Raw genomic sequence first — 10,819 nt, forward strand, 5'->3', positions numbered from 1 at the left:
CCCCCCGCCCCCCACCCCCCTACACCTCCTGCCACACAGGCAAACTTACTTACACACACAGCACACTTACTTATGCACACTGACACTTGGCATACCTACACACACACACCCCACAGCCACTGGCATGCATGCAGAGTCCTGGGCATGCAGGATGGGCATGCAGAGTACAGAATATCTCCACCTTGCTCTGGCCCGTACTCTTGGCCTACCCCCAGCATCTGTCACCCACAACCTCTGTTCCCTCCCTGTAAATTGCTGCACTAACACACCTTGGTCAGCGCTGCAACCGATCACAGCACCGGATCATGTCACTGTGATAGGAAGCAGTGCTAATTGACCGGTCAATCAATGCCACGTGGCAACATACGCACCAAAAAAGATTTCCATGCCCCCTGACAGGCTACTCCCTGGGCAGTGACCCTGCTCATCTTCCACCTCTGATCACAATATTCTCTCTTGGAGAGTGTAGCAAATTGGAGTTGGGGGAATTTCACCTCTGCAGTACATGTAGAGTCCTGTATGCAGAGTACAGAAAGTCTCCACCTTAGTCTGGCCCGTACTCTTGGCCTACCCACAGCATCTGTCACCCACAAATAATACATACACTAATACTCCCCACAATACACACTTTAATACCTCCTCAATAATAATCTCCCCAATAATATTATAGTCTTAAACACAATATACACAATACCCCCTAACACAAGATACCCAATCTAACACTCTCCTCTGCACCTCAACATAATATACACACTATAATACCCTACACACAATATAATACTCCCACACACACACAATATACACACTATCCTCCTACCGCCATAAAACACAACCAATAATACACACACACTTTGTGGATGTTGGGACCAGCTCCTTGCATGCACCAGTGAAAGAGAGAGGCCTGCCATCCGTGCCTCCCTCTGTTTCCCATCTTCTCCCTGTCTCTCTCCCTCCCTTTCTTTGCATCTCCCTGCATCTTTGCGTATACCCAGTCAGTGACGGCTCCGGTCACGTGATGCCTTAATATGGGCTTATCCATATATCTGTTGCAGAGATGGAGAGAGACCTGGAGATTTTACATTTCCTTATAATTAATATTGGTACTTAGTACGGGCACTTATTGTTTTATCAGTACTGGGTACCTGACCGTACTGGCCTACGAGTGAGAAGGCAATATTGGCATCACACAGTTACTGTTGAATATGTCATTCAATCCATTTTGAAAATAGTAATGCAATGTGGTTTTGTTTTGTTTGCTTTTTGCAGTAATGAAGAATGAAAAAGTTATATTAAAATTAAATTGGAGGGGAACTGGATTCAGCATTTCTTCATGAACTCTGCACTTGTGAGCATTGACCTTCTTGAGTGCCCTGACAGGTACACGCAACTTTAAGACTATAATCTTCATCAACTGCTGTGCAAGCTTTCGTGCTATACCTCCCCCTCCGGTTTTGATTTATACATTTGCTCTCTCAATTCATGTCCTCTAATATCTGGAGGCTCTCTCCTAGCATTTCTCTCTACCACAGCACGTTATCCCAATGTAACCTCTCTCTTGTTCTTTCTGTTTACTGTTTCCTCACTCCTCTGTAAAACTTTTCTAATTTCTCTAACTTCCACACTCCTGCTTTTATCCACATGTTCTATACACTTTCCTTCCCCTACCTTTGCATGTGTCTACACAAAGCACCATTTGTACAGACCTCTATTGCAGCTATTTCTGCACTGCTCAATGAAATGCACTCCTGCACATCCTATTCTCTTCCACCTTCCCTCATTCTCTACGCCCCCCTCTCAAAGCCCCCTCTCTCTATGTCTCCTCTCTCTACGCCTATCTGTCTCATTCTCTTGACGCCCTTCTCTCTCTACATATCCCTATCTCTGTCTCTCTCTACACCTATCTCTGTGTCTCCTTCTATGCTCGCTGATGTTGGGGGATATCTCTTATAATCTTGGACCGGCTCATATACACATCAGGCCTCCCTACTAAGAGTGTTAACCTATCTAATGTAATCCACATTCCTTTCCTTACTTTTCTCTTCCCTTCTCCTGTGCCCTCTGGAATGTCCACTCTTACTAACAAGGCTCTAGTTGTACATAACCTCTTCTGCTCTCATCAGTCACAATCAGTCATTCCCCTCACCGCATCTTACCTGTCCCACTGATTTGCCTCTGCTTAATTAAACTCTCCTCTGACATCTACTCTAACCTCTCTTCTCTCTTCTCTCTCTTTCTTTCTGCTTAAACTAACAATCTTATTAACTCTTACAATGCTATCCTCCTATCTATATGCCCCCTATAGGCTCTGACACACTCATCCCTCTAACCCACACCTTTGGCTAAATTCCCAAACACACTCATCACACTTCCACTCGCTGTTCTTAATACCTACGGAGGAAATCTCACACTTTGTTTGATTTTTCTACAGTAAAAATGTCTCCTGTCCTGTTTAAAGCTGCTCTCTAGGGCTAAATACACTACTTTTTTCCACACTCATCAACACTCAAATTTAATTTACGCTGTTTTTTTTCTCTGTATTTGACTCCCTCCACTGACCTTCTCCTCCCACTTGCCATCCTTCCTTCACTTCTCCTCAAGCATTTGACTACTTCAGAGGCAAGGTGGATGCCACCCAAAAGGAGATTCCTTCTGTCCCTTCCCCCTTCTCTCCTTCTACCCAAATCTCCTTCTGCACTTGACTCCTTTTCTTCTCTTACAGAGCTGGAAGCTAATCATCTTCTATTCTCCCTCTACCACATGCCCTCTAGATCGTATCCCCTCACACCTTACTGCATCTCTTAGTCCCCACTCTCACCCACATCTTCAATTTCTCCCTATTCTCTGGATTTTTGCCCTCTTACTTTAAGCCTGTAGCGGTCACCCTTTTGTCAGAAACAAACTACACCCTATGTGCCTTACTAACTACCGCTCTGTATCCCTCATGCTGTTTGCCTTCTAATTGCTAGTGTCAACATTCTTAAATCACATGCCCTCCTGGATCCTTTACAACCTGCCTTTCGTACAGCACGTTCTACAGACTGTGCTTAAAGCTAATTCCCAAGGTTTTTCCCTACTAATCCTACTTGATCTATCGGCTGCGTTTGATGCTCTCAATCACTCTCCTCCTTCATATTCTAAACTCTCTCTTGGTATCAGTAACAAAGTTCTATCCTGGTTTTCATCATAACTTTCCTGTCACACATTCTCCATCTCTGTTGCTAACATGTCTTCGTCTTCTATTGATCTGTCTGTGGGTATACATCAGGGCTCTGTTCTGAGATCTCTCTTTCTCTCTACATACTATCATTTGGTGACTTCATCAATGCTTTTGGCCTTAGATATAATCTCTATGCGGATGATACACACACATCTATCCACCCCTGTTCTCACTCCTGCAATCCAGTCCCTACTCTTGGGTTGTCTCCTGGCTATATGCTCATGGATGGCACTCCACTGCCTTAAACTTAATGTCTAACACTGGGCTCATATTATCCCCTTTCTCCATCACAGTAAACAGTACTACCATCTATCTTGTCATCAAACATGTTGCATAGGAGTAACATTTGGCTCTTCAATTCCATCTCCATTCACATGCACGGCTATGGGTAAAATGTGTTGCCTCTTTCTCTGTAATATTGCCAAGATCTTCCCTTTCCCCTCTCAACCTACTGCTAAAACTCCAATGTATACTGTTATCCTATAGGTTATTTTAACATACTACTAACAGGCCTCCATGCTTCACAACTTTCTCCTATGCAAAACTCTGCTGCTTGAATTATCTCACTTTCTCCCACAACAGTCTCTGCTCATCTCCTTAAATCCCTGTCCTGGCATCCCATCAAGTTTTTGTATCACCTACAAAGTTCTCCTCCTTACCTTTTTGTTAAGGCTCTCCATTAATCTGCTCCTTCTTGCATATCATCTTTGATCTCTCGTTATGCCCTTGCTTGTCTCTTGCACTATAACCATAACTGTCTCCTGTAAACTTCTTTCACCTCTACTGTTCTCTCACTTGCCTGAAACCATTTTCCATCACTGCACCGTACATGTGAAACGTCCTCACACTCAGTATATGCCAACATAACCTCTTCCACCCACATGTAAGACCAATCTTAAAATTCACGACTTAAATCAAGCATTTAAAAAACTTTGACTCGTGGCTACTGTCCCACACCCACAGTCACTGCTAACAACTATTGTTCCCAAGATGTGCTTTCTACTAATTGTACCCACCATTAAGGACAAGCATTGTCATCTACTGCACTTCTTCCCCCAACTGCTGCCTCTCTTTAAGTCTTCTAACATTTCTATTAGATTGTAAAGTTCCCAGGGCAAGGATTTACTTTCCTATAATCTGTTTTTATTTGTCGCACTTATTTTTTAATTATTTTTCCCCTCTCCCCTAATGATATACATATAGGTTTTCCTGTCATTTGCATGACAGAGTTATTATGGTTAACTATTGCATCATGTAGACTGCCTTTTCAGTGTGATGTAATTGATTCAGTACTTTGTGTGCAGACTGTGACTGCAGTACAGTGTCACGAACATTAATGACTTGTGTGGTAGAAGCTCTAGAAGGAACACAGCTATGGGAGGGAGGTGGATTTACTTTGGATCACATGGTTTGGCGCAAGGTTCATTGTATGTATGATCATAACCATGCAATGCTTAACTTTTATTTCAGGAGGGAAGAACAGTGAATATTGAAGCCATGTGTTTCTTTTCTGTCAGAAGAGAAATTTTGAAAGACAGTTGAAGAGGAGGAAAATGACTACACAGAGACAGATAAGCAATGTGTATATTTCTCATTTAGTATTTGTCGTTTTGTTGACTCCACACAATCCAGCTGCTAAGGGTTTCGCATTGGACATATTCCCCTCTACTCTACCCTTCCTGTGATCTGTACCATGCAGGTTTTTGTTGATTCAATACATCATGAGTAGAGTGTGGCTGCTGTATGAAGTATTGACCCAAGGACCACATCTACTACCATTCATAACAAGAACATGTGCAGTAGCGCACTGCTGTAGTTCTATGTGTTTTATTAAAGGTTGAAGTGGTGCAATCATATGAATCTGGAGTGGGATGAATCCTGTTTGCATCATATGGTTTCATCTAGGCCAGTAGAGTATATCTCTCAGTACAGGTTACACATGGCATCAGTAGTAGTGATTTAAAGAACAGAAAAAACAAGAGAAACTTCAATGTTGATAACAAAGCCAAGTAATGTTGAAGATACTCCTTTAACTATTTATTTGATCAGTCTGTACTGTCTACTCCCCACACAGCTACTAAGTCTTCCATTTGAGATACATTCACCTCCTACTCTGCACTGCTGTTCTGTCCTCTATTCAGAGATGAGTTCCAGTCATGTTTACCACTCTGAATCACTCTGCAGTCATTGATTCAGCACATCATGGGTAGAGCATGGCTACAGATACAGTAAGCTTTATTTTACCGGCTGATCATCCATAATATTGCATTAAAACATAGAATATTACTCAGTTTCCAAAAGATTCAGTGATGCTAATAATGCAGAATCTTACAACACATCCCATCATAATGCACCAGAGGAAGAAATAATCCTTGCTACACTACCGACACATTTTATTGAAGCACGGCTAGCACCGCAAGCCGGGGGATGCCCCGGCGTGCTAGCCGCACTCCCTCAGCGTGCCGCGCATCACCGATGCACGGTCACGCGTCATCGGGTGCCTGCGCCCCCTGCACGCGCGTCCAGGGCTCCCCGAGGGAGCACTGGTGTCCCGCGATGTGGGGGACAGCGGCAGGGGGTTCCGGGGGACCCGACGGACCCGGCAGCGGAAGGGAGAAAGCCCCGATCGGAGGGCGCTCCTCCGCTGCTTCGGCGTGCGCCCGGCACCCTCCGGCGCGCGCCAGGTTACTGCTGCGGCCAAGAACGGGCAAATGCTCGAATAAACTCGGCCGCAGCAGTATATCTGTACATTGTGTGACGTTTGGCCTCCATGACCATTGATAGCAAATACATATTTTGTATTGAGCGGCTGTGTTATGATGTAGTTGTTATTGATCATCATTGAGATATAATCACAAGAATCTTATGCAAAGGGAAAATGTCTGCAGCATAGTGGGATTTCAGCTCCCAAACTTCTGTAATATTAATGCAATGTCTTACTTTTATTGCAGTGAACACTGAAGAGACGGATCTACGACAAGAGCAAACACTACAAGCAGCAAAATGATCTTGCAGTTGCAAGTATGTTCTGTAATGTGCACAATTATTATTTATGGGCTACACACCACAGTGCTGGACATATTCTGTTAACTTCTACCCCTACCATGGAGATGTCTTCCTGTGATTGATTCAGTACATCATATGCACAGTGTGGCTATGATATGATGGATGGATTTAATGAACCCACCACCCACTGACATCTGCATCATCTTCTGTAAAGTGCAGCAGGATATTATCAGCATTTGGGGTGGTATAATCTGGGGCATCTATGTGCTTTTGTGCCTGGATAAGTTCCTCCAGCTGAACCACCCCCCTATACCTGCCACACAGGCATACTTACAGAGCACACTTACTTATGCACACTGACACTTGGAATACACACACACACACACACACACACACAGACACTGTCATGCATGCAGTGTCCTGTATGCAGAGTACAGAAAGTCTCCACCTTACTCTGGCCCGTACTCATGGCCTATCCCCAGCATCTGTCATCCACAACCTCTGTTCCCTCCCTGTAAAGTGCTGCACTAACACACCTGGGTCAGCGCTGCAGCTGATCACAGTGCCGGATCATGATGTCAATGGGATAGGCAGCAGAGCTGATTGACAAGTCAATCAATGCAGCTCCGCAATATATGCACCAAAAGAGATTTCTGTACCCCCTGTCAGGCTACTCCCTGGGCAGCGACCCTTCTCACCCCTCTCATTCCACCTCTGATCACAATAATCTCTCTTGGAGTGTGTAGCAAATTGGAGTTGGGGGAATCTCACCTCTGTAGTGCATGGTCACAATCTGGGCACTGTACCCAATTATTGGGCAATGTGGCACGTCTTACAGTAGAGAATAGAATAAGTAACTATATTCTTTACTTGTGTATTAAGGAACTTATTTGCAATAAAAATTCAGTCCACCTGGGACCAAGACTTTCTGGTTTTCTGAACAAAGTGGAATTGTTTTCCTATAATTTTATATTCTCTGAAATGTAACATCACAATAAAGTACTCCTATTTTTTTCCTTTGTGCTTTTTTATGGACTATTCCTTTATGTATTTCACTTAATGGGACTAATTACCTTACGATTAGATTTCACTTGTATTTTCTTGGGTTACTCTTTGGAATTTCTCTCTGTGTTCATTTATACTATCTTATTTAGAGCAGTCTTTGCCATTGGACCCCATTTCTTGCCAGAGAGATCTGTAACACAGAGTATTGAAGAGAGTACAGAACAGTGGTGAAGTAGATTTTTATGCTTCTAGGCAGCCTCCCTTCTCACCATGTATTCTGCCCCCGACGGTCTCTTGCACTGCTCCCTCCTACACCCACTCTCCTCACTCTTCCCTCCCCTCCCCGCTATCACTCAATGACCCCCTCTCATTCAATCCTGCTCCCTTACTCCCCCCTCACTCATTCTTCCTTCTGCACACACAATCCTCCCGAATATCACTCCCAAACAACACACACACTAATTCTCCCCACAATACACACTATAATACCTCCTTGTGACGATAGCTTCCACAGGCTTATTAATATTACACAAAAATAATTGGGTTTGAACTGAACGAGGCTTAAGATATAATAAATTGTATTTATTCCTTAGAATATAGGTGAACACAACAGATAATACAGTAACGAACAAGAAGTACACTTACTTAAGGGTTGGGGAATGAGAAGTATGATGTAGCATTTCTTTCAGCAGTGAGGAAATCATTCAGGTGATATCAGGTAACCATATCAGCAAACGAAGACAAAGGATATATGGGTGGACAGCAGTTTATAAACCATTCTCCTTCTATTCTTAACCTTAAGCACAGGGGATTGGTTTACAATTACCTCCAGCCACTCACTAACATGGGAAAGCATTCTGACCCATGCCCCCCTGCTAGTTGGCACATGCGCAGTAGAACTCTGGGGGTCTCATTTCTGAAGCCCCACATTTACGTCAGGAATGCCAGACAGTCTACCATTTGGAGTTCTGGCAGGAAAACCTTTGTTGAAAGGTGTTAACTGGAACACTTAAGACCTGCCCTGGTTTGGGCTTCGGATAAACAGTGAGGGTGATAAAACTCTTTGAACAGCACTTAAATCCTAGACATAGCGGCGTCCCCAGGGCCATCTGCTACCTTATGGCCCAAAAGAATCTCTTCTGGGTCTTTGTCCATACCTTAAGATACACTATTAAGCATAAAACATAAACGTATTAAAATATCCGGTTCCGTTAGGTTTAGCAGGTCCAAACTTCCCAGTTCGCATTGCCAGAACTGGGACACCATATGGTCCAAAAAGCGACTTGCTACGACCTAAGAAACCGGAGTTACACCAATGCACATTAAATCATTTTAATACAAAAATCTCCATTGAAAAAGAAATCTCAGCTTTTCACTAAATCCCCATTGAAAACAACGGGCAGCTCCGCCATAGACTTTCAATGGTAAATCGCCGCCATTGAAGTCAATGGGGGTTTTCTGCCATTGAAGTTTATGGGAAAAGTCCCGAACTTCAAGGGGGTCCATACTCCGTCGGGTTGGTCCAAGCGGGTCAAGGATGGTTCTGCAGCGATGCCGGAGCAGTGGCTACAGATACCCCAAACCCTGATCCGCTGAACCCTCCGGAACCGGAGATATGGATTCCTAAAATTCAGCATTTCTCACTTAGTCATTTTTCTGAGCCGTTTCTGCCGCCGCCGGCAAAGCCTATGGCGCGACCCGCTCTATCTGGTTCGACCCTTATCGGGGGTCCAGGATTCGGGGACCCGGTGGTGGTCGAGTGGGGGGACGCTTAGGAACTAGGGGCAAAAATAATTTTATCCCTAGGTGCCCTAAAACAGTTTATTTCCCCGCTAATTGACGTTGAACTTGACCCAGTGATTTTTGCTCTTTTGAAGGACATTGTATCCGCTTTGCGGTTTGCGGTCTGGACGGCAGCCAACTAGGTTACCTCGAGGCATCTCCATTGAAGTCAATGAGCCCATTGACTTTCAATGGGAAACCGCCGCTCTCCCTCTCGGACGCCACCTGCTGGTCACTACAGGAAACAGGACGAAAACAGCACAAATTCCTATTGAAATGCATTGAGCCCTAATGGCGGCCAATGGGGACCTGCAAAATGGTGCCCGAAAAGGCGGGAAACTTACACAAAGAGCTATAATCATTAAAGAATTATTAACCCTTGTGCTCCCGGATGGATTCTAGTGTGTGTGTGATGCAAACACTGAGTAACCAGACATTACAATGGAACAGGGGAAAATACATTTACATGTCATAACAAGGGTTACATCACATTTCTGGACCTCAGCCCAGTTAACCCCTTGTCTCCCTGGTGCGGTCAGGGGTGGCCAAATGGGGTGCAACCCCTTTAATACCGGGCCACCCCCTCTCTCCCTCTACACCTCCCCTTCTTAATGCGTGTCCTGTGGCCCACTGGCCCTGACGGGGAGTGGGGCACTGCTGGCACCATTAATGAATTCAGTCTCAGAGGGATAGTCCTGGCGTGAAAGTCCATCAGCATTGCTGTTTTCACTACCCTTTTTGTGCTGAATGGTGAATTCAAATTCTTGCAAAGCCAAGCTCCATCTCAGCAGTTTGGCATTTTCCCCTGATACCCTCTGTAGCCAGCTCAGGGCATGGTGGTCGGTAATGACCGTGAAAGCCCTCCCATAGACATAGGGCTGGAGCTTTTTGAGTGCCCACACAATGGCCAAGCACTCCTTTTCAATGGTGGCATATGCCACCTCCCTGGGGAGCAGTTTGCGACTGAGATACACCACAGGGTGCTCTTTGCCGTCGTCCCCCACCTGGCTCAACACAGCCCCCACACCAAAGTCTGAGGCATCAGTCTGAATAAGAAAATGCTTGGTATAATCTGGGGCAGCCAGGATGGGGGCCTCAGCAAGCGCAGCTTTCAGTGCCTGGAAAGCAGTTTCACAGCAGGAGACCAGGTAATAAGCACAGGCAGTTGCTTCTTAGTCAGATCAGTCAGGGGTTTGGCCACGGCGCTGTACTGTGGGACAAATTTCCTGTAGTACCCTGCGGTGCCCAAAAAGGCCATGACCTGTTTCTTGGTTTTTGGAACAGGCCACTGAACTATGGCTTCTACCTTGGCTGGCTCTGGCTTGAAATGCCCTCCACCCACCCTGTGCCCTAAGTACAGGACTTCTGCCATACCTACCATACACTTAGTGGGTTTTAAGGTAAGCCCAGCCTCCCTGATTCTATCCAGCACCGCAGCTACATGTCCTATGTGGGATTCCCAGGAATTACTAAAGACAGCAATGTCATCTAAGTAAGCCCTGGCATAGCTCTGCATCCCTTCCAGTAACCTATTGACCAGGCGTTGGAAGGTAGCCGGGGCATTCTTCATCCCAAATGGCATCACCAAAAACTCATAGAGGCCACTTGGAGTGAAGAATGCTGACTTCTCCCTAGCCTCCAGGGTCAGGGGAATCTGCCAGTAGCCTTTGCTCAGATCCATGGTGGTCAGATACTTTGCCCCCGCGAGTTCATCTAGTAACTCATCCATGCGGGGCATGGGGTAAGCATCTGACACCGTCCCAGCGTTGAGCGACCGGTAGTCCACACAAAACCGGGTGGTTTTGTCCT

General features: G+C 45.3%; 1 long non-coding RNA gene across 1 annotated transcript; it reads left to right on the forward strand.

The window, feature by feature from the left end:
• The first annotated feature begins 1,295 nt into the window (after positions 1 to 1,295).
• LOC142486786 (uncharacterized) lies at positions 1,296 to 7,239 on the forward strand. Its single transcript, XR_012799063.1, has 3 exons — positions 1,296 to 1,377; positions 4,688 to 4,797; positions 6,169 to 7,239. It is a non-coding gene; the product is annotated as an uncharacterized LOC142486786 (long non-coding RNA).
• Positions 7,240 to 10,819: the final 3,580 nt, after the last annotated feature.

This window comes from Ascaphus truei, unplaced genomic scaffold (assembly GCF_040206685.1).
Source record: "Ascaphus truei isolate aAscTru1 unplaced genomic scaffold, aAscTru1.hap1 HAP1_SCAFFOLD_993, whole genome shotgun sequence".
In the NCBI taxonomy this organism is placed as follows: Eukaryota; Metazoa; Chordata; class Amphibia; order Anura; family Ascaphidae; genus Ascaphus; species Ascaphus truei.